Source organism: Sarcophilus harrisii, chromosome 1 (genome assembly GCF_902635505.1).
Source record: "Sarcophilus harrisii chromosome 1, mSarHar1.11, whole genome shotgun sequence".
In the NCBI taxonomy this organism is placed as follows: Eukaryota; Metazoa; Chordata; class Mammalia; order Dasyuromorphia; family Dasyuridae; genus Sarcophilus; species Sarcophilus harrisii.
The window spans coordinates 527,893,731-527,919,143 of NC_045426.1; positions in this window are offsets into that span (position 1 = coordinate 527,893,731).

Below are 25,413 nucleotides of genomic sequence, written 5' to 3' on the forward strand. Positions count from 1 at the left end.
GATGATGACAAGGATGAAGAGAGAATGGTATAAGTGATAGTGTACATTACAAAGGAATGAAGTAGCAGTGAAGGAACTGTTTTTCTAGAAGTAGCTATAGGAATCAAATGGTGATGCCTTAAATGGAAGAAAGAGCTATATTCACTAGAGAGGATTATAAGGGGAAAGGGACTATCAGTGGAAAAATAACTCAGTTACAGTCAGATATAGAATTAGATATAAGAAACTTTCAACTAGGGAAAATTTTATGGATTTCAGATGTTTTTATTATAGAAAACATCCATAAGGCAAAAGGACAGAAGAAGAAAAGAGAGGAAATACTAAAAAGGAGTGTAGATGAGTTAGATAGGTGTAAATGTATGAGATGAGACAGAAGATCTTTGTTTTTTTGTAAGAAGAATTATAATTAACAGAAATGAGTAGGAAAGAGAAGGAAAGGGTATATATTAGAAGAAGATATTAGAGCTTGGGTAACTAGAAGTAAGCATTGAACTAAAGAGCTCCAAAACTCTGACTGATATGATGGGATGCTGAAAACCTGATTCAGATTATTATTGGTTGACTGAGACTTTCAGGAATTTTATGAGGATATGCTCTCAAAATGTTTATATTCTATGGTACTTCAACTAAGTGTTCTTCAAAATCACCCTATGTTGAGAGAGTAGAAAGCTAAAGTGGGGTAGAAAGTAGCTAAAAATTAAACTAAAAGTTAGGATTTATTCAAATCAACAGGGCCTAAAGATATGCACCATAAATATTCTTCCAGGGTTAGTGATTTCTGAGAACTCAGTGGAGGATGGTGGAAGTCCTTGAAGACTGGAGAGGGAAAAGTATTCCTAGGAAGGCATTAGAATAAATCATAAATCAATTTACTGCTGTGCTAGTTCTGAAGCTATGGAGGCAAGTCTGAAACCTTTATCCGTTTAATGTAGATATTAAGGAAGACATTGAACCCCTATATTTGAAATTTTTATAATAAAAGAGGAAAATCATCAGGACCCAAGGTGGCAGAGTTAGAATAAATGTTAATCTGTTTTATTTACAAAATAGGGTACACTTAACTAATAGATCTTGAACTCTATAGTAATTAATAATTTAAAAGAGATACTACAGTGTTAATATCTATTAAGTAGATAATTGCAATTGAAGGGCTGAACAATTTCAAACACATTTCCAATTACTACAATTAATAAATTGATTAATCAATGAACAAGGGTCTATTAAGCACATATTATGTACCAGGAAATGTGTAAGATCTTTTATCTATATGGGAATTCTCTAAACTGTTGATGAACATTTACTAAATTTCTGGCCTTCTTTGGGTATCACATCATATCCATTCTACTTATTCAAACTTTCAATTCTATTTAGATATGCTTATTTATGTTGCATTCTCCATATTTTATCTTTTTTTTAAATCTTAAAACTAATAGAATTAACTTTGACAACTCAAGAACACAGTTACTTTAATAATCACTTCTTAATCCAAATGCCATATTGTCAAATAATTATTTCATAAGAATAATTATTGCTAAAGGTAGGCTTGTAGTAATAACTCCATGGCATCAACCTAGCTCTCAAATCATAACCTCCTCTAAGAGGAAGGTCAAGAATAAATTATTCTCTCATTATAGTCACAAGAACAATATCATATACAATTAGCTAACAATTTGGGGAAATGAGAAGTTGAGGTGTTGAGAGGTCTAGTAACTTTTCTAAACCTGTTTAGCAACATATCCAGCACCAGGTCTTTGTTTGGTATTATATTAGCTTTGGAGTGCAATACCAATCTGTTCGTTTCAACCACTTTAAGGGATATATGACCATATGGTGGTCTAGGTGTAGCATCATTACATTGAAACACCCTAATTCAGTTTTGTGAGGATTGTTTTTACCCTCTAGTCTCTCACTAACTTGTACTTTACGTTCTTCAGAGCTACTTACTCTCTAGGCATTGGTGAGAGTAGCATTTCAGTTCTTATCATCCAGACACTCACTCTTGTTCTGTAAATCCTTCCCTAAACTTTCCTTCTACATCTCTACCTCCCTGTTCTGATATTTGTACTGGTCATATCAGCACAAATGTAATTTTTTATTACTAGCTGTCATTTGTTTTATGTCTGACTAAAATTGTAAACTCTCAAGTGCCAGGACCTTGTCCATGGAGTCCCATAAAGGTATGTGTACAACTGCAGCACTGTATAATGCTCTATCACAAGAACATGAGTGCTCTCAAACAGTAAATGTGCTCTGACTTCTTGTTTCCAAAGTAATAAAGTTCCTTTTGTCGGGAGCTTCACCCCGAAGTCAAAAACACCACTAATAAAGATAAAGGATTCATTAATTTCCACTGATCATTAGATTTATATGTTTGCAAAGTCAAACAAATAAGGTAACTAATAGCTTGCAGTTGGAAAAGCATCTATCAACTATGAACAAGCCTAAAATACTATAATTGCAACCTGCCACCTCCTAAAGAAGCATCAGATGGCATGAAAAGTTTAGGTCACTACTAACTTGAACACAGGAAATTGGATTTAGAACCAAATGTTTAATTAGTTTTAGCAGGCCAGTAATAATGAGCTTTGGCACAGAAAGGCTAAGCAGAAGAATCAGCTCTAAGGAATTAATGCATAGTGCTGAAAAACTGTTAAGGCAAAGATTGACTAAGTGGTTAAATTATTTAAATGCATAGAGATAAATAAGTTTTTCTTTATACATGAATATATGACTCTTCCTGCTGTCTGGTTTTACTACACCTCCTGCCACATTTCTTAGGTTTTGCTTCTTTTTTTCTCTCACTCCCCAACCCCCACTTCAAAGCTCCAAACTCCAAAACTCAATCCTTTGACTTCCTTTTCTCTTCCAATAAAATTCAATTTTTTTTAACTCTCCCTTATTTTCCATCTACCACCTATAACCCTAACTTATTTTATCTTTAGTTCTCCCTATACAATTATTATAGAAAAGTGTTATTTGTTTGCATTTTCTTTGGTTACTAGCCCTTAATTTCAGTTTAATTTTGTAAATCTGAATTTGATTAAGAGAACCCTATTTATCCATATAGATTTCTGAAGGATGGGCACTTTTTTTATTCCACATTAAAACTATTTCTGCTTATGACTTTAGGATTTCATTCTTTTTTTTTCTCTTTGCCAAAAAGTACTTTTATTTACAAGAAGAGTTATAGACAAAATGAAAAGGTAAAATAAACACCAGAGTAGTAAATATAAAATAGTATCAGGATAGCATATGGTTAGCAAGGAAAGGTATTTTAACAATTAACTAAGAAAAAAACAAGTTCCCTAGTGGAACTGCCAATTAACCAGGAGCAAGGCCATATGCCATGAAAGGGAAGCATACCATTGATTGGCAGGTTAAATTCTTACAGGAGAAGACACAGTAAGCATGGAGAAGGAATGGGATTTAGCAAAGACGGCTAAGCCATGGGTAGATTTATATGGGAATTTTTTTCTTTTTTTATTAAAACTTTTTACAAAGCATATGTATGAGTAATTTTTCCAACATTGACCCTTGCATAACATATTGTTCCAAATTTTCCCTTCCTTCCCCTTCCCCTTCCTCTAGCTGGCAGGTAGTCCAATACATGTCAAATATGTTGAAATAAATGTTAGATCCAATATATGTATACATATTTATGCAGTTATCTTGTTGCACAAGAAAAATTAGATCAAGAAAGAAGAAAAAGAAAAACTGAGAAAGAAAACACAATTGCGAGCAAATAACAATAGAGAGAGAGAGTGAGAATGCTGTGTTGTGTTTTACACTCTGTTCCATGGTTCTCTCTCTGGGTGTAGATGGCTCACTTCATCACTGCACAAGTAGGACACATTTGAATCATCTCCGTGTTGAAGAAAGCCACGTCCATCAGAACTGATTGTCATATAGTGTTATTGTTGTCATGTATAATGATCTCCTGGTTCTGCTCATTTCACTTAGCATCAGTTCATGTAAGTCTCTCCAAGCCTCTCTGTATTCATCCTGCTGGTCATTTCTTCCAGAGCAATAATATTCTATAACATTCATATACCACAATTTATTTAGCCATCCTCCAACTGACGGGCATCCACTCAGTTTCCAATTTCCAGGCACTACAAAAAGGGCTGCCACAAACGTTTTTGCACATGTGGGTCCTTTTCCCTCCTTTAGGATCTCTTTGGGATATTATCCCAGTAGAAACACTGCTGGATCAAAGGGTATGCACAGTTTGATAACTTTTGGGGCATAGTTCCAAATTGCTCTCTAGAATGGTTGGATGTATTCACAGTTCCACCAACAATGTATTAGTGTCCCTGTTTTCCCACATCCCCTCCAACATTCCGCATTATCTTTCCCTGTTATTGTAGCCAATCTGACAGGTGTGTAGTGATATCTCAGAGTTGTCTTAGCTCACATTTCTCTGATCAATAGTGATTTGGAACACTCTTTCATATGAGTGGTAATAGTTTCAATTTCATCATCTGAAAATTGTCTGTTCGTGTCCTTTGACCATTTATCAATTGGAGAATGGCTTGAACTACTATAAATTTGATTCAGTTCTCTATATATTTTAGAAATGAGGCCTTTATCAGATCCTTTGGATGTAAAATTAGTTTCCCAGTTTATTGCTTCCCTTCTAATCTCGTCTGCATTAATTTTGTTCGTACACAAACCTTTTTAACAATACAATAAAAATATCTATTTTATGATCAATAATGATCTCTAGTTCTTCTTTGGTCACAAATTCCTTCTTCTTCCACAAAGCTGAGAGGTAAACTATAGGATTTCATTCTTGAGAATCCACATCCCTATTAAGACTGATAATTATTTAATAACATTATGCAATTGAATATTAGGTATCCTCTCTTGAATCTGTTTGAAAATTACTTTCCAAAACTTGGGATTTATATCACAACTATTGCTCATGGTAGCAAAAGGCTTCATAGGTCTGTATGTGAATTTTTCATGCACTTCTAATTTTCTTAGTTCTTGAATATATGTATAAAATTCTAAACAGATATGTTTTAACTGGGCCTTGTTAAGTGTACTCTATCACTTGAGAAGAGACCATGATTCCCATATTTTATTTTATATTCCAGAAATCCAACTTGCTTAACTTGCTCTCACAGTAGATAACACATTGGATTGCAAGTTAGGAAGATTTGAGTTTAATTTCAGCCTCTGACACTTTATCAGCCTGCTGACTGTAGGCAGGTCACTTAACCTCTGAGTCTGTCTCAGTTGCTTCAACTGCAAAATAGAGATAATTATAGCACTTAATTTAGAAGGTTATTTCGAGGTACTTAGAGTGCTTGTCACATAGTAGGATAAATAAATGCTTGTTCCCTCTCATTCAACCCTTAATTGTAAGGAACAATATAAGAAAGTGATTACATATATCTAATATTCCTACTGTTTCTATTGCAACAAATATTTTCTTCTTTTTGGTCAAAATCACATCTAAAGAAATCAATTAAAGGCTTATTAGGTACCTGGCACTGTGGTAAGTACCAGGAATACAAAGAAAATGCAAAAAAACAATTTTTTGAGGAACCTAGATTTTAAATGAGTAGAGATCATTTATATTAATAGGTCCAGACAATGTGCATAAAGTGTAGACGGAAAATCACTTTAGAGGAGGACATTCTCAACTGGAAGAGCCAGGAAAATTCCATAAAGTAGATAATGCTTAGTATGTAGGGATTTTAAGAGGTGAAAGTAAAGAAGAAAAGCAAAAACAAACAAACAAAAAATTACAGAGCATTGCCAAAGAATAGATTCAGAAAATGGAGTCATATTTGAGGAACAGAAAGCACACCAATATGGCTGAGTTATGCAGTTGAGAGGGATGGAATAATATATGTGAAGACTAGGAAAGTACAATATAAACAGGTTGTGAAGAACTTCAGAGAACCAATGGAGGAATTTATATCTGATTATTGAGGCAATGTTGAAGAACTAGAGTTTGTTGAGATAGAAACTCAACCTTTAGATTATCTAAAGCTTAAATGGCATGACATATAAATGCTGAAACTTCCCTTTATTGCTTCTTCCACACTTTGAATAGTTAAATTATTGTTAACATTTAATAACAAATTTATTATATATTCAGAATTAGCTGAAGGCAGGATAGTAACAAGGAGCTCAATGTCATGGTTCTGTCAGGTTTGTGATATATTTCAAAAACCATTCAGATGAGTTCTTCTCTTGAACAGGCCATTTGTCTTGTATTTCTAAAATAGTGTTTCAATTTCAATTTTTGATTATCTTCAATCAAATTTACTATGTTTTTCCCTAGATTCTATTATTTCCTCTTTTGAGTAGATGTTTGTAATATAACCACCACTCCCTTCCCCTTTTGTGGAAGAATAGATAAAATGCCCAATTTATGGTCAGGAAGAAACCAGCCTCAGACACTTTATAGTTGTGAGACCCTAGTCAGTTCATGTAACTATTCAAGTCTGCCTCAGTTTCCTTATCTGGAAATTGGGAATAAAAATAGCACTTACCTTCCATGTTGTTTTAATGATAAAAACATATTATTTGTAAAGTACTTTGAAAATCTTAAAGTAATATATGAATGTTATTGATAGCTTTATGTTCCTTTTGAAAAAAAAAACTGAATTGTGAATATATCCAGCCATTCTGGAGAGCGATTTGGAACTATGCTCAAAAAGTTATCAAACTGTGCATACCCTTTGATCCAGCAGTGTTACTACTGGGCTTATATTCCAAAGAGATCTTAAAGAAGGGAAAGGGACCTGTATGTGCAAGAATGTTTGTGGTAGCCCTCGTTGTAGTGGCCAGAAATTGGAAACTGGTGGATGCCCTTCAATTGGAGAATGGCTGAATAAATTGTGGTATATGAATATTATGGAATATTATTGTTCTGTAAGAAATGACCAGCGGGATGATTTCAGAAAGATCTGGAGAGACTTATATGAACTGCTGTTGAGTGAAATGAGCAGGACCAGAAGATCATTATATACTTCAACAACAATACTATATGATGATCAATTCTGATTGACGTGGCTCTCAAAAAATGAGATGAACCAAATCAGTTTCAATAGAGCAGTAATGAATTGAACAAGCTACAGCCAGAAAAAGAACTCTTGGGAGATGACTATGAACTACTACATAGAATTCCCAATCCCTCTATTTTTGTCCGCCTGCATTTTTGATTTCCTTCAAAGGCTAATTGTACACTATTTCAAAGTCCAATTCTTTTTGTACAGCAAAATAATTGTATGGACATGTATACATATATTGTATTTAACATATACTTTAACATATATAATATGTATTGGTCAACCTGCCATCTGGAGGAGGGGGTGGGAGGAAGGAGGGGAAAAATTGGAACAAAAGGTTTTGCAATTGTCAATGCTGAAAAATTATCCATGCATATGTCTTGTAAATAAAAAACTATAATAAAAAAAATAAATTTTGTTGAAAGCTTCAATGTGCTAAAGAACTCCAGACAACACACTCTTTGGGAATTACTCCTTTTTGTCCTACCATTTAGATTCAGTTATGTGTCTTTCTCCCAGTATTTTTTTTTTTTTGCTCTTTTCATAGAAGGAAATTTATCAAGAAGGTGCTACACCTATAGTTCCAAAGGCTCTGTCTGTTCACAATGCTTAGAATTTGTCTTTTCCCTTTTGCTGCTAGAACCTCAAAGGTTGCAAAACCCCAAAGTATGTAGGAAAGATACTTTATTTATACTTTAGTCAAGTATAGATTTTGCCTGGGGTCAGGGCTGGGGTTGGGAGAGTTGCTAACCAAAAATATAAGATGGCAGCAAGGTTTGGTTAATCTTCTGTTATCATTCTGTTAATCAACATTTTTTAAACATCTATTATATATCAGGAACTGTGGCTGGTGCTATAAAGGAACTAAGGACAAAGGTGAGAATTTCAACTAAGGCCATAATCATAGATAGATACGTAATCAAAATATAAAATTTAGCCTTTGGAATCTAGAAATCTGCAAAAATCAAGAAATCCCAAGCAAGAATAATCTCCAAATATAGCAACCAAATATTGGAATTCAGGTTTAGAAAAATATAATGAAAATAAGAAAGGAATAGAATTTGGACAAAGGGGAGAACAGTATCTCTCTCAACAAACATATAGAAATGATGTGTGATTTTACTGTTGACTCTAGGACAAAGATTGTTTTCTCTCTGCCCTAGTTTTAAGAAGACATACTGTGTGAAAAAAAGACTATCAACTATGTGTCATTGCTCAGGGATCATTTAGGAGTAAATTCCTTTTCAAAAGTAATATATCAGTAACTGTTCTGGGGTCCATAACAGAGAAAAAAGAACATAAATTCATAGAACAGATGAATTCAGGTTAATGCTCAGAGGAAAAATACTCCTACAAATGCTGACCAGCATGAGCTAGTAATGGACTACTAAAGCAATATGTCCATTGAGTTTGTAGAACCTCAGCATACCAGAGTAATACAAATCTCTCCTGGTACCAGTGATTATAACAAAGGATACATACTATGGAAAACCCTGGATTATTATGAAAAACCACCCACAAGGCTTATATCTTGGTAAAGGTATAGATTTACTATGTAAATCTCCAGAAGAAAACAAACATACAAAATAAGGTCTAGTCTAATATACTATTCCTGAATCCAGTCCATTAGAAATAGAAATAGCACTGAAAAGTGTTCCAACTGAGAAAAGATCTGGTGCTCCTCTCTTTCAGGCAGTGGGTTAATCTGCCCCAAAGGAATCATCCCAGTGCATATCTTTGAATAGGAAGAGGAAAAGGATGAAAACTCAGGCGCTCTAACTTTAAAACATGGGAAGAATTATTGACCAGTTGTGGTGTTGGAGCATTTAATTCAATGATTTCCCAAAGAAATCTAAACTTCATTCCTTACTTAAATAGTAGTCCTATTTATTTATTTGTTTGTTTATTATTCACACTCATTCACTTATTAGTTCATTTATTTATTTATTTGTTTGTTTATTTATTCATTTATTTATTTGGTTTTGATAGTTACCTACCTTAGTGTAGGTAAGTATCTTGAACCTTAACCTTCTCTAGTTAACATATTAATTTGAAGTTGTTTTCCTTTGGTTGGTTGCCCAGTGCTGACAAAAGAAAATGATAAGAGACTGAAAGTGGTACAATCAGTGTAGACAAAGAAACTGGATAATTTTTGAAAACTTCAAAATATTGAGAGCTATGAAGCATTATTGCATGGAATTTCTACAACACCTGGTAGCAGAAACTAGTTAAAAATCCTGATAAGACTTCCAGAAAATACCAGAGAGAAAAAAAAATTGTTCAATGTAGCAACTCATTACTCAAGCAAGTAACTTTTGGTCTAGTTTTCATGGAATAGTGCAATCCTCAATATTCTGATAATAATTAACAATTCACTGGAAGAACCAGGCAAATAGTTTTATTGGGGCCTCCATATTCTGTTATAATGATCTTTTGGTAACTCCAAAATGTTTAAACTTAGAGAAGCCTCCAGAAACTATAGGCTTTCCTTTGATGGCAGAAAAATTTCTAGTGGTTTTTGGAAAGCAGGCTGATATATGATTCCCTCCTATAAAATCTTTGTCACTCTCATTTTCTGTCTCTGTATTTCTTTCTAGTTTTCTCTTTGTCTCTTTCTTCTCCCTTTTTATATATCTGTCTTTTTCTATGTCAGTCTATCTCTTGTCTCTGTTTCCCTTACTCTGAATTTATATGTCTCATTCTGTTTCTCCCTCTCTATTGTCAGTCTGTCTGTCTCTGAATGTCTTTTTCTATCTGTCTTTGTCTCTCTGTCTTTCTGTCTGTCTTTGTCTGTCTCTCTTTCTTTCTGTCTGTCCCTCTCTCTCCTGCAGCAGGCCTTTTTATATAAATGTCAGAGCTGATTCAGGCAAAAACTAATACATGTCCATTTACAGGATCCCTTGAGCTTAATTTTCCAGAATTACCAAATTTCTAAGATAAGCATGCCCAAGAAAACTAGGAAAGGGAAGAAACTTTAAATATATATATATATATATATATATATATATATATATATATATAATACTATTTAAAAGGTATAAGGTGTGTGTGTGTGTGTGTGTGTGTGTGTATGTACACACTTTAGGTACACACTTTAGTATTTTATTTTTCCTAATCACATTTAAAGACAATTTTAATTATTCATTTTTTTAAATATTAGTTCTGATTTTTTTCTCCTTCCCTCCTTTACCTCCTTCCTCCCTAAATGAGTAAGCAATTTGACATAGGTTATATATGTCCAATCTTGTAAAACATTTTTCCATATTAATTATATTGTAAAAGAAGGACACACCAAAAAGAAAAATAATAAAATGAACAATAGTATGCTTGGATTTGCATTCATTGTCCATAATTTTTTTTCTCTGAATACGAATAGCATTTTCTATCATGAGTCTTTGAAATTGTTTTGGATCATTATATGATTCAGAACAGCCATGTCATTTATAGGTGTTTTTAATACCATTTTAATTTTTATAGTTACATGTATAGACAATTTTCAGCATTCATTTTTAGAAAATTTTTAATTCTAAATTTTCTCCCTCCCTCCTCCTACTCCATCTTCCTTAAAATTGTAAGAATTTTGAATAGATTTTGTATGTTTACTCATGTAAAATATTTTTCCATATTAGTCATGTTGTAAAAAAAAGAAACAGACCAAAAGAAAACACACACAAAAATAAAGAAATTGAAAATTATATGTTTCAATATGTATTTAGATTCCATCAATTCTTTTTCTTGATGTGGATATCCTTTTCCATCATAAGTCTTTTCAAATTGTGTGATATCATTATCTTTTCAAGAAGAGCTAAGTCAGGGGCACATAGGTGGTGCAGTGGATAGAGCACCAGCCCTGAAGTCAGGATCTGAGTTCAAATCTTGTCTCAGATACATAATGCTTCCTAGCTGTGTGACCCTGGGCAAGTCATTTAATCCCAATTGCCTCAGCCCAAAAAGAAAAAAAAAAGAGCTAAGTCATTCATAGTTGATCATCATACAATGTTGCTGTTATTGTGTACAATGTCGTCCTAGTTCTGCCTACTTTACTTTGCATCAGTTTATATATCTTTCCAGGTTTTTCTGAAATCTGCCTCCTCATTTGAAAAGATACTTTTTAGCTAACTATCACTGACCTTCCCGAGAATGCCAATTGCCAAAACTATTTGAAGTATGCTGTTCCTATGACTTCAAGTATTTGGAGCATATATGAGTTCCTCAGAGAAACACACTGTAAAATAACCTGATTGTAGAGCTAAGGTTGGAGAATCAATTGACACAATCATCATACCCCATTTAAAGTAATAAATAATCAGTTTCCTAATTCCTTCTGAGATGAGAATATTTCTATTCAATCAACTATTTAATCAAAGACATTTAACTAATATACACCTTTTCATGACCTGTGTGTCTTTTATAAAATATCAAGTGAGTTTGGAATCAAAAATTAACTATCTGATAGCTTAGAGGAATGAGAATATATTTTTTAATTATTATTATTATGTTATATATTAATTATTATATAGCCTTTTATTTACAGGTTATATGTATGGGTAACTTTACAGCATTTACAATTGCCAAGCCTCTTGTTCCAATTTTTCCCCTCCTTCCCCCTGTTCCCTCCCCCAGATGGCAGGATGACCAGTAAATGTTAAATATATTAAAATATAAATTAGATACACAATAAGTATACATGACCAAACCGTTATTTTGTTGTACAAAAAGAATCAGACTCTGAAATATTGTACAATTAGCCTGTGAAGGAAATCCAAAATGCAGGTGGGCAAAATTGTAGGGATTGGGAATTCAATGTAATGGCTTTTAGTCATCTCCCAGAGTTCTTTTGCTGGGCGTAACTGGTTGAGTTCATTACTGCTCCATTGGAAATGATTTGGTTGATCTCATTGCTGAGGATGGCCAGCTCCATCAGAATTGGTCATCATATAGTATTGTTGTTGAAGTATATAATGATCTCCTGGTCCTGCTCGTTTCACTCAGCATCAGTTCGTGTAAGACTATCCAGGCCTTTCTGAAATCATCCTGTTGGTCATTTCTTACAGAACAATAATATTCCATAATATTCATATACCACAATTTATTCAGCCATTCTCCAGTTAATGGGCATCCACTCAATTTCCAGTTTCTAGCCACTACAAAGAGGGCTGCCACAAACATTAGTGCACTTACAGGTCCCTTTCCCTTCTTTATGATCTCTTTGGGATATAAGCCCAGTAGTAACACTGCTGGATCAATTATTTGGGTGCAGAGCTTTCATTTTTATTGGATGTGTAGATGATACAAATATGGAGAGAGTAGCTAATAATGTAGGGTGAGGATTGGGATGCAATATATAGTAAACTAAAACTATTGAGATGGCATTAAATGAATATAAATGTAAAATCTTACACCTGACTTCCAAAATTTACATTGCACATACACAGTGTAAAGGAGATTCAGTAGCTTGGTAACTCAATGGATAGAACACTGAACCTGGGGTTAAGTATATCCAAGGTTGAATCCCACCTCAGATAATTATTATATGTGTGAATAATCATTAACATAGGAATAATCATTTACCTACCCCCAATTTCATCATCTGTAAAATGGAGATAATAATAGCACTTGCCTATTTTTAGAAGTATTGTAATGAGATAACACATGTAAAATTCTTTGCAAGCTTTAAAGCACTATATAAAAGCTAGTTAGTATTAATTATTGTTCTTACTTTTATTCAATAATTTATATGGAAAGTACCTGAGTATATTAATAGATTATAAAGTCAATACAAGATAACGATGTGATATGGCAATCAAAAGAGCTAAAATGATCCATGGGAGCAGAGCATGAGACTATATCCAGGACTGAAAGGAGATAGTCCATCTTAACTTTACCCTGGTCAAAATACATCTGGAATATGATATTCAGTTTGACATATCTCATTACAGATAGGACTTTGATAACCTGGAGAGTACAGTAATGACCAGATGGTGAGATACCTGGCAATCATTCAACTAATAAGCAGTTGAATATAAGACTTATTAGAAACATAGTATAAATAAGAGAAGATAGAGTATCACATTACTTGTCCTGGTCAGACCACATCTCAAGTTGTGTACTGTGTTGTGTTGTGGGGACCACATTTTAAGAGAAACATTATCTCTGGAGGAAAGTAACTAACTAAAAACTATGCCATCTAAGAATTGATTAAAGAAACTGGGATGTTTAACTTGGAGACAATGAGGAATGTGATAGCTGCCTTCAAATATCTGGAGGCTACCCTATAGAAGAATTTAATTTTTTTTATTTGGACCTAGAAGAGAGCAATGATTGGAAAACACAGAGGCAGATTTCAGTTCAATATATGGAAATGATCCTTAGTAAGTGGCTGTCTCAGGGTGGAATGTGTTGCTGTGAGAACTAGAATTTCTCATTTCCTGTAGTCATCAGAGGTTGACTACTTATTATAAATGTTCTAGAGAGGATCAATGCAGCAGGTAGGGATTAGGTCATATGAACACAAACTTCCCAGTTCTGTCTCAGTTTCTATCATGCTAAGGACATCACTGGCATCCTTTTTTGCCTACTCACCCACACTACACTTAATTTTATGCAGTTGTTGAGTCATGATCTGTACATTCATCTTAATGAGATCTATTCTCTTTCTAATTTCAGCTACTGATAAACTATTCCCACTAAGTTTGGTCATGTTGACCTCATTTGTAAACTTTTTCCATTTAGAGACATGACTAACTAGAATTCTCTGCCATACAGAACACTCTAGAAATCTCTGCCATACAGAACATTCTCCTTCAGTCTATATTCCTCCCCCTCTTTTTCATTCCCTTTGCTCTGGCATATTTCACTCTGCTTGCTCCCTCCTGCTCATCTTCTGCTTCTGTTTCCACAGCTTCTAAACTACAAAACTCTGGAGCCTCAGAGCTGCTTCTAAAGTGTCACAATCTGCTTGAGCCAACAGCTGAAGGATGACTAGAGGAGGAGCTGTCAGGGTAACAGTAAGACTTTCTGATACCCCTTAGTCACCCAAAGGCTTTCATGGTTTTTGTCTTAATGGAGCATAAGAAGCTTAAAGCTTAAAACATCAAAATGTTTTCATTTTTAAATTGCAAAAATTTTTAATTTGGAAACAGGTGTATTATCCTATCATTTCATTAACAAGTTTTTTCCCCCACATATTTAAATTTCTATTTTAAGATTTATAAATAAGAAAGAAAAAAAGTTATTAAGTACCTACTATAGGCCAAGTACTGTTCTAAGCATTTTGAAAATATTATCTTATTTAATCTTTAGTAAGAAATGGTTGCTATTATTATTTCTGGCAGAAAAAAAAGTTAAATGACTTGCCCAGAATCACATCTCCTAAATATTGGAGGATAGATTTAAACTGAAGTCTTCTGAGTCTAGGTCCACTGTGCCACCTAGCTGCCTAAAAGTTACTATAAATATCTCAAGGACTATAAGAAAAAGAAATTACATTGTTTTCTGCCAGACTCTGTTGTTTATCTTCTAATCCTAGATTATGAAAACATAGATGAGTGTTCCTAATCCCCAACCCACGAACCTTAAACAGTTAATTGTCCTTTGCTTTGTGTAGTAGACTAGGCAAGGATGAGTTCAAAGTAGGAGGATTCAAAAGGAATTGCCTCTCTGCTTCCTATGATCCCATTCCATGAACTATTAGGTTAGGTAAAGGCAAGTGATCTAGCTTCTAAGAGGAGTCAGGTAAACCTCTTTACTTCTGCTAATCTTAGGGTTGTGCTAAACACAAAGTAGATTCTAGGCTTGTGCCTAGTGAGTATTGAATTTTTCTACTAGGATGGGTTTGCAATTCATGGAAGATAATTAGCAATATCTTTTCTTGCTTTTTCTTTTACTTCCTACTTGTGGGAATGAAACAGTGGGGACATTTCTCTGGGTCCTCACTTCATTTTTTTTTCAAAATTAATTTTAATTCATTTATTGATATTTATAAACATCTCAACATAAGGAACAATGAAGCTATCCATAGAAACTGAAATAATACTACATAAAGTATTTTTTTCAGATCTATCTGACTGTAACCCCATTTGGTGTTTTCTGAGCAAAGATACTGAAGGGACTTGGCATTTCCTTCTCCAGCTCATTTTACAGATGAGGAAATTGGGGCAAACAAGGTTAATTGATTTGCCCAATTTACAACTAGTAGGTAACTGAGGCTAGATTCCAATTTAGGTTTCTTGATTCTGATTTCAAGTCTAGCACTTTAAGTCCAGCATCATCTGTCATGTTATAGATGTATATATACACATGCTTACATGCAAATGTTTATATATGTTATGTATATACATGACACGTGCATACCCACCCATCAAAAAGGTAACAAATTGACATTCTACCTGTAGAACTCCACATGGGACTCCCTCTTTACCTCTACTTCATAAAATTCTATGCTTATGCATCACCTTCTAAACAAATCATTTTCCAATTCTTCTAATTACTAGTGTCTCCTAAACTACCTTATATATATTTTATCATTCTATATTTATTGTCTTTATATTTTTGCCTCATATAATAATATGTATTTGTTGTCTACTCATTAAAATGTAAATTTTCCTTGGGTAAACTATTTCATTCTTTGTGCTTAAATTCAAGTACCTGGAACATAACAGGAGCTTAATAAATGTTTGTTGATAAATTGATTTATTTTTTTCTTTCTGTACCTTCTGAACAATTTTTAAAGTGTTTTATTGATACCTTAAAAATGGTTGACTATAAAATGCTTCAGCTGGTGGGAAGGAGTTAGTGGATTGGTGGAGATGAAAGATATAAAATGAAAAGAAAGAAACTTGATTCATTTCTAGTTTGCTTTTGTTTTTGAGAAATACTAGCAATTTCTGTCCATGATTCTTTATATAGCATGAGCTCAGAGAAGACTTACACTGGGAATTGGCCAAAACTGAAGTAATAATTATATCTAAAATATCGTGCATCATCTGTGATATTCTTAAAAGTAGAGGGAGGAAATTTTTGGCTAAGGAATGCTTGTTAACCCAAGGGGGTAGGAAAGTATAGATGGGAAGGAAGGAATGAAATTCATGACTAATCTTTGTTTGTGTATTTGTTTCAGGTCCTTGAGTGAATTGTTAAATCAGATGTTTCTTGAATATTCCCAGAATGGTGACATAAGTGGCCTTTTACAACTTGGAAAGACATAAATCTGGCAAATTGATGGGGAACTTTTCTTTTTAATGAATCGTATGGTTGCTTGTGTAGAACCCAAAAGATACTAAATGCTATGGACAGTTGAGACTAATTAGAGAACTGGTTAATGGTGGGCTTTGTTTCATTGGTTCCATTAGCATTTAAAAGATGCACAATTTAATTTTTAATCTCTTTCAAAGTGTACTTGTACTTGATTTTTTCCTTGTTTCTTTTCTTTTCTTTTGTTGTTGTTCAATCATATCCAAATTTTTATTACCCCATTTGGGGATTTATTGGAAAAGATATTAAAGTGGCTTGACATATTCTCCTAAAGCTTATTTTACAGATAAGTAAATTGAGACAAACAGAATTAAGTGACTTTTCCAAGGTCACACAGTTATAATGTCTGAATCCAAATGTGAATTCAAACTCTTGCTGACTCCAGGTCTAGCTTTCTATCCACTGTGCTACTAGCTGCCTTCTCATGTAAACACTATATCCTGATTCAATTCTGATACTTTACAGTTGGATAGCACTTTACTTAGCAGTGAGGATGATGATCCAGACTCATGATTTCATTTGTATAGGGAACTTTTCACATGGAGACCTTCTCTACCAATGCAGGGCAACAACAAATCTGTAACTTATAGGCATAGAAAGTTACCTGGGTCATTGAGAGATTCAGTACCTTATTCATAATTGTATTGGATTTTGTGTCAGAGGAAGGACTTAATTCCATACTTTCCAACAACCTTCTATCCACTATATTATGCTTTCCCCATAGCAATTTCAGTTTATAAAACATTTTCTGCAAAATGATTCTTTGAAATAGTTCTTTTTTTAAAGATATGGTCACTTGAGATTCAAGCAAACCAAAGTGGTTTGCTTATGGTCACACAGCTAGGACACATAAGTTCCAAGACTCAAACTTAGAACTTCTGAGTTCAATCTCAAGTCCAAAGCTCTTTTCACTATATTTCAGTCTTTTGGGATGAGGAGATCATGTTGAATCATTTTTTAATTTATTTATAAGTTCATATCACTGACATAATCCAGTTAAATGATTCAGGATTCCTGGGGGGGATACAAAAAATAAATTATCTTTTCCCTTTAATACATAAATACTTGGATTTTTATACTTAAAATTTTCTTCAAAGTAATAGAAATATTAAAATTTTTAAAAATTTTATTGGAAATAACTGGAATTCAACAGAGAGAAACACATATGAGTAAACTTAAATTCCTTAATTAACATATGCAAATAGTAGAATTCTTGTCATTTTTCAGTCCAGTCTGTCTCCTGGAATGCTTTGCCATTTCCTTCTCCAAATCATTTTACAGATGAGGAAACTGAGGCAAACAGGGTTAAGTGACTTGCCCAGAGTTGCATAGCATATACCATAACAGTCTGAGTTCTGATTTGAACTCAGGTCCTCCAGACTCTAGGGCTTATTGTCCTAACATATGCACATAATAGAATAAAAATATTATAACACAGTGCAGATATTTGAAAGCTCACAGACTTTGAAAAGAAATTCAGCTATCACCCATCACTCAATTCAATCACTCAAGAGATAAATATTTGGTTATCTTAGCATCAAAAATATAATAAAAGTTTTCCTTTAAGAATGAGATCTTTTGTAAACAAATTCCATTACACTGTTTTACTTAGGTAAAATAACTGTGTGATCCCCAATACTATGTACTTTGGTTTTCTCATTTGTAGAATAAAGCAGTTGAATTTCATGGTATCTAAGATCTTTTCCAGGTTTCCACTTCTATGATAAATGAGTATACATGGTATGGTATCAAATAAAATCTGAATAACACTGAGTCAGGACAAGAGATCAAGCAAGAGACACACATCTTTAGAGGAACTTTTCAAAGTTTTTAGAAACATTCTCTTTTAGAAACATTCTTTTTTCAGTGTTCCAGGTAAAGCTATAGAAAAACAAAGCATGGTCCACTTGGGCCTAAAGAAAGGCTCTGTTTTTATTAGGAATATGAGTTTGGCTCACAATTCTTTAAACAATTTTGAGGACTTGATTTAGAATATGTCCTGCAAAAGTTGAGCATTAGGGTCTTTCCTGATGGACTGAGTAAAGAAAAAAAATAGGACAAGGATTTTTCCCCTTTAAACTATTTTTTCAATAAGTATCTTGTGGCCATTGTGTTTCTGGGATCAAGGTAAAAGAGATCAATTGCTAGTCTTTGATTCAAAAGTAAGCAATCATTTGAGACAAGCCAAGCAGGTAGCCAAAGGTCATTCTGCCAAAGTGTCACTAAAACCCATTCTTTCTATCCTGCAGCTTTGTGTTCTGACTTCAACTTTCTCTCATTTTCAATATCTATTTAAGTAATTCAGCCCACTCAATTATGCCTTAACAAATTTTTGTCTACGACCTCCCTCAAGTACAGTATGTGGGTTGCTTGCTATTAGCTTAATGCCATACAATTAATTTCTTCTCGGTATTCCTCCTTTATTCAACAAGTTGTACTGGTAAGGGCCAACCCATCTTTTAAAGGTAAACCTTTCCCAGTTTAACACAAGAATGAAATCACTGTAGATCTATTATTTCTCGGAACAGAATATTTCCATTTGCATAAAATATTCTACATTTGACAAGATGCCAAGAAGAAACACCTCATGCCCATTCTTCACAGTGATCTTGCTATGGCATTAAGAATGGAAGGAATTACCACACCAGTCCTAAGACTATTATTCTCATCTTCTCAATTTCAAGTTCCTTTCTGATTTACAGTATCATGACTCTTTGAGAGCCCTGTCAATGAAATGCCTGGGATAATGGACAAAAGGGAATTTCTTACATGATGTAATTCCACATTAAGCAAGTTGGTTCACAGGTTGTAATATTAAGGTCAAATGCAGATACTATAACCCCTAGATTGGTTGAGAAATGATGGTTTGAGGCAAAATTTAAATAAAAATCCGAACAAGGGAAATGGCTTAGAAACCTAAAGGACAAGTGGTTCCCTAGTCAAATGATATACTTGAGAAATGTTTAGCATTATCATGGATACATGTAAGGTCTCTTGTTAATGAGAAGTCAATATATGACTAGACAGATTTTCTGAATTAAAAAAATGAGTGGTTTAGTGGACTGCAAGCTTAATATAAGCTGTCATTGGACTTTAGGAGAAAATAAAATAGAAATTTTTACATAATGTTATTCTGGGCTATGCTAAGAGAACACTGTTGTTACTGTTGTTCAGGTATATCTTACACTTAATGATCCTGTATAGGGTTTTTGTGACAAAGATACTAGAATGGCTTGGTATTTCTTTCTCCAGTGGATTAAGTAAAAACTAGTGATTATCTGAGGCTATGTCTTCCTGAATACAGGCTCAACACTCTATCCATTTAACCATCTACCTGTCTCAAATAAGATAGGTTGCAGGAATAAGAAACATATAGTTTAAGTCAGTCCTTTTCAAAGCATTCTTATTAGTTGTGGATCTCGTATTTTAGAAAGGACATTGCTGAGGTAGAAAATATCCAGAGGAGAACAGACAGAATGGTCAAGAACCTCTAATCATTCTATATAAAGATCATTTGAAGGAATTTGAAATGTTTAAATTAGAGAAGAGAGAACTCTGGGAGTAGAAAGCAGTAGGACTGATGCTTTTAAAAACTAGAAATGTTCTCTTGTAAGAAAATGATTAGACTCATTCTGTTTGACTACTTTGGGTTGAACTTTTATGTCTCTAAAACTAGTAAATAGAATTTGTAAGGAAGATAATTCAGGTTTGATGTCAGGAAAAAATTCCTAAGAATTAGACCTAAATATGAAGTAGACTATTCTGGGAGGTATTTCATTGGTCCTCTTCAAGCAAAGACTAGATGATGCTGTTGACAATTTTTTAATGTATAGATTCAACTAGATCACCTCTGAGATTCCTTGCAACTCTGAAATTCCTTGATCATATAATGTCAACCACTTAAACAGGTAAGATTTATGCAAAATTCTTGATATATTAACATAAAAGATGGAACATAGTTTTTCTATGTACATAGTAAGTATCAAAACCAGAATTTGAAGCTGCTTAACAGTCATCCCAAGGAATAATTATGAAATTCTCAAAAATCCAAATCATGTGGGAGAATGAATATTTATAATAGATCATAACCTATTGAATTCTAACATCATAACCTAAACAAATCAATCAATAGCCCAGTGAAAGGATATCCATTCACAAGAGTTTTATAACTAAATGGCAATGAAGCATATCTGCATACATTGAATATATGCAAAAGACATTCCTTATTACAGGAAGAACTGGGAATCAGAACAGAGGGAGAATGATCCATTAGAGTCCATGATGGTTTGACCATTAGAACTGTTTGGCTACTGACCATACTACACATTCCAGGGTTGGATGGCCCTTTAAATTTTCTGTGTCTCTAAATTGGTTTGATCATTTTTCCAATTGCCATTTAAACACCTGTGTTTGGCATTTTTATTCCTGAAGGAACTGCCTGAAATTACAACAAAATGGAGAGCTATATCTGTAACAGCTTTTGGATCTCCATGTGCACATGTGTATGGGCCTTTCCCTAAAGACACTTCAATTTGGTGGTGGTGGGGATTAAATCATTTGTAATAACTGCTATTTTCTTAAATAAAATTGTCACTATGAACTATTTACTTATAGTGCTTCAATTTTCCCTCATATAACCCCCCATAAAAGGACCCAGAGGAAAGTACAAAGCATATTTTAGTATTTTCTTTTTTCATGAAACAGACTTATTAATGAGTTATATTACAAAAGTTTGGAAGCTAGTTTGGAGCTTAGCAAGTGTTTGCCCACAGAAATAATGCTAGGTTAGCTGTAATAAATCTGTACATAAAAATAATAATATTGATTTACAATGTACTTGAATTAATGTAAAAACAGTAATTTTTGACTAACCAGTCGTGGAGAATAGAATTGACCACCCCATGTATGGATTCCCCTTAAACCTGTTCTATTCTAGCTCCTTTCCTCTCTTGATAGTTCATATTTATATTATAATTTTTTTTGAAATATTAATTTCCATGCTGTCTGCATTAGACTGCAAGATCCTTAAGGGCAGGGATTGTTTCTTTGCCTTTATTTGTATCCCCAGAACTTAACAAATATTTGGTACATAGAAAATGCTTCATAAATGCTTATTGGTTGACTGACTATATGTGAAAGTACTATGTTTCATACCCAGAGACTTCTTTTACAGAGAACAAAACTATGTCACTTTTTATATGCAATGAAGAGAATACATAGATATAGCATGCTTCTGTCTTTTGGAATACTAGATCTTAGAACTCAAAGGAGTTTCAAAAGATCATCTGGTTCATTCCCTGATTTTTGTCTCATGAATTATCTCTTAATTTTATCGGTGAAACAACTAAGGGCCCAAATACACTAAGTGAGTTGTCCAAAGTCATATAGTCAGTATATGGTAGAGTAAGAACTAGAACCCTCCTGCCTATGATATCATGTTGTTTGCGTCTCTAAAAAAAACTGAAAAATACTAAACACAAAAGCAAATAAATAAAAAAATTTAAAATTCAAGGGTTTTTTTTTTGCTACCTTTATTTTCTCCTTTTCAAAAAATCACTATATTATTCCATTTCTTATCTGATTTTTGACAGTAATTTCTTTATTGCTAAGATTCTAATTATAATCTGATATCTGACAAAAACAGATGTCATAAAGAATATATGCATTGAGAACAAAGAATTTCTAAAAATTAGGGTTCAAAAAATAAACAGGACAATGTAAATGCTATTTTTGGACCCAGAATCAAAAAGATCTATGTTCAAATTTTGCCTCAGATACTTAGTAGATATGTAACGCTGGGTAAATTGCCTGATTTCTTTCAGCCTGAGTTTCCTCATATGTAAAGTAAGAATAATATTTCCCACAATTGATTAGAGGAATAATATGAGAAAATCCATGTAAAGTGCTCTGTAAAACTTAGAACTTTACTGAAGTGAGTCATAGTTATTATTGTTGCTTTTCCTCACTGACAATAATGTTACTTTGGACTAACTGGCCTCTCAGGCCCCTTCAGGTATAACAGACTTTGTTCCTGTGGCTTCAATAATTTATCTGCTTTGTTTTATTTCCAAGACTTTTTTTAAATAGCCATCTCATTCTGTGGCAGCTGACCATGTTTATCTGAATGATTTGTAAAATGTTTTCAAAACTTTTTAGCAGGACTAAAAATAATTTTACAGGGAAAAAAATATACATTTATACTAGAAGTAATCTCCCCTATGGAAGTGTGTTAAAAACCTGCGGTCTACAATCCTTCAGGTAGAAAGTTGGCAAGTCAGGCTCCTGTTATGTTAAAGGGTTTCTAATAGCATAGAAATCCCAGTAATGTTCCAAAGGAAACTCCACTCTGAATAACACATGAACACAACAGAACTTTAGTTTTCCTCCTAGGAAAATAGCATCCCTTCAAAGATATGTGGAACATATTACATTAGGGTATGTACCCTGGAAATATTCTTAAGGCAAACATTTATCAAATATTTAATCCTAAAGGGCATACTTTATATTTATCAAATAAAATATGCTAAAGATTTTTATATTTATTTTTAGATTCAATTTTATTTTCAATTGCAAATTCTCTTCCATCCCTTTCTAACTTTCCCAACTATTGAAAAAAAAAAAGTGAAACCTGTTAAAATATAGAGTGAAGCAAAATAAATCTATGCATTATCCATGCTCATATTTTTTTTTAATTGCTTCCATTTCTGTGGCTACCACCTCTCTATGTAGAAATGGAAAGCATGTTTTATCCTAAGTCCTCCAGAACTGATTTTGGTTCCATTGCATTGAGTGCCTAAGTATTTCAAAGTTGTTTGTCTTTACAGTGTTGTTATTATACAAATTGTTCTCATGGTTTTACTTACCTTACTTTGCATTAGTTCATACAAGCCTTCCCAAGTTTCATTGACACTATATCCTTCATTATTTCTTACAGTACAATAATATTCCATAAAATACATAAACCATAACTCATATAGCCATTTCCCAAATAATAGGAATTTCCTCCCTCAAGTTTCCAATTTTTTTGCCAGCACAAAAAGAAAAATATATTTTTACATATAAATAATTTCCTCTTTATTTGACCACTTTTTGGTTTGTAGATTTAATGGTGATATGTCTGGGTCAAAGCCTATGCACATTTTTTAATTAACAAGAAAACTGGACATTATAAATACAAACTTTAAAAAAATAGATGCAAAATAGCAAAACAGTTTCACCTTTGAATATACCTAAATATGCTTGGCTTACCCTGAGTTCACAGAGTAACCCCATGAACACTATAACTCTTAATTTGGTTTGTTTCAAATGCTTTTTATTGACCCTGGGCAAGTCACCTTGACCCTGGGCACGTCACTTAACCCCAATTGCCTCAGAAAAAATAAACAAATAAAATAAAATAATATAAAATGTTTGTTACATTGAATTGGATTCAACTGGATGTCAAGTCAGAGATATAGAAAGAAAGACTAATTTATATTGGCTAATCTAGAAGTATAGGCAATTATGATTCCTATAGAGTACTCCCTATAGACCTTGGGTGACTTTCTATAAAATATTCCATACTTTTGAATAACAATATTGCATTTTTATATTTTATGAAATGGATTTTGCACTTTGAGCTTTATAAATTACTTACAAATACCTACAATGTGGACAATTAAAGCTTACTGTTCCCATTTTAGAGATGAGAAAATTGAGATTATGAGAAATTCTATTACTCATTCTCAGTCACATAGTTAATGTGTCCATCAGAATTTGAAGGCAGGTGTCATAAGTTCAAGCCTTGTAAATTCCATTACAGCATGCAGCCTTCTTGAAAAGGAGAAAAAAATGACCTTCATAGCCTTGGGTGATCACAGGAAGCACCCCTGTATCTGTTTAGTGCTCAGCTTCTACTTTCTGAAACTCTGGCAGCCACTGAGAAGGAATGCCATGAAATTCTGGAAGCAATCCTGGGTTGTCAACACAAGTCTAGTAAGGCCAGTTAGGCCATAAGGCTTTGCCAAATCTGCTGTTCAAAAAATTTAGATTCTATATTTAATATCTGGAGCTCACCACCCATGCCATCACATGCCAGACTGCAAGGGGAGAGGGGCACGTAGGAAATTAGAGATTCCAACAGACGGAAGGGTGGGACAGTCTCTTTAAAAAATCTGGACGGTTTGGCTATAAATGCCTGGCAAGCCAAAGCCATTACTAAAACCCAGGATCATTTCCAATACTACATCATATCCACTACTTCTGCCTGCCAGTGTGTTAGTAGTAAATCTGCAGAGCCAGGAAAATAAGTGGAGTCTGTCTGCCTGCAATGAGGTTCTGGACCCCACTCTGTAGCACTGAATGGCCTCTCTCAGAGAATTAAATTATCTGCTAAATATCTAAAATAGTCCTGTGAGAGCAGAGGTCCCCTGCTTAATTTCCACAGAAGATAGAGGGACTAAGGTGGAGGGAAAGGGCAGGAGCCGAAAATGAAGGGTCCAGAGCTATTGGAAGGAAAGGGACTAGCTGGCATCATCCCTGGTTCCCTAGTTTTCCCAGCAGCCAATTCAATCCTGGCAATAGTTTATGTTTTGTGCTTTTCCTTCTCGTTGGGAGGAGTAAACCTGCTCTAAGTTACTATAGCAACTAGTTTCCCTGGTTACCTCTAGGGGGAAGAGTCCTCAGAGAGTGGAGCCAAGGAGCAGCTGAAGAAATGTGTGAATGTGATGATTTTTATTTTGAGAGAAGTAAAGCTTTGATAAGAGACACCTATTTACAGAGTTCTCTACCTCCCGAGACAGAACTAGGGGGGAATGAGACTTAGAAAGCAAACTTTAAAATGCCCTGGTCAGGAGCTTTTGAATTCACTTCCTTCCCCTCCTTCACTTTGCTTGACATACTCTGTCATCTATCTCTCAGCGTGAATCCCCTTGCAAATAGAGACAAATGAACTAGATACAGAATAAGGAAAAGTTCTCTAATTCCAATCAGATCCTGAACCTAGAAGGCTCCATCCCACAAGCCTAGTTGAATGAAGGCTACTTAAGGGTGAATGAAAATAAGACTATGCTTTCTAAATTTTTCCTTGGAGCTTCCAAAGTATATAAGCTCAAATCTCAAAATATCAGCTACACTCAAGGGGATTCTAAAAGAT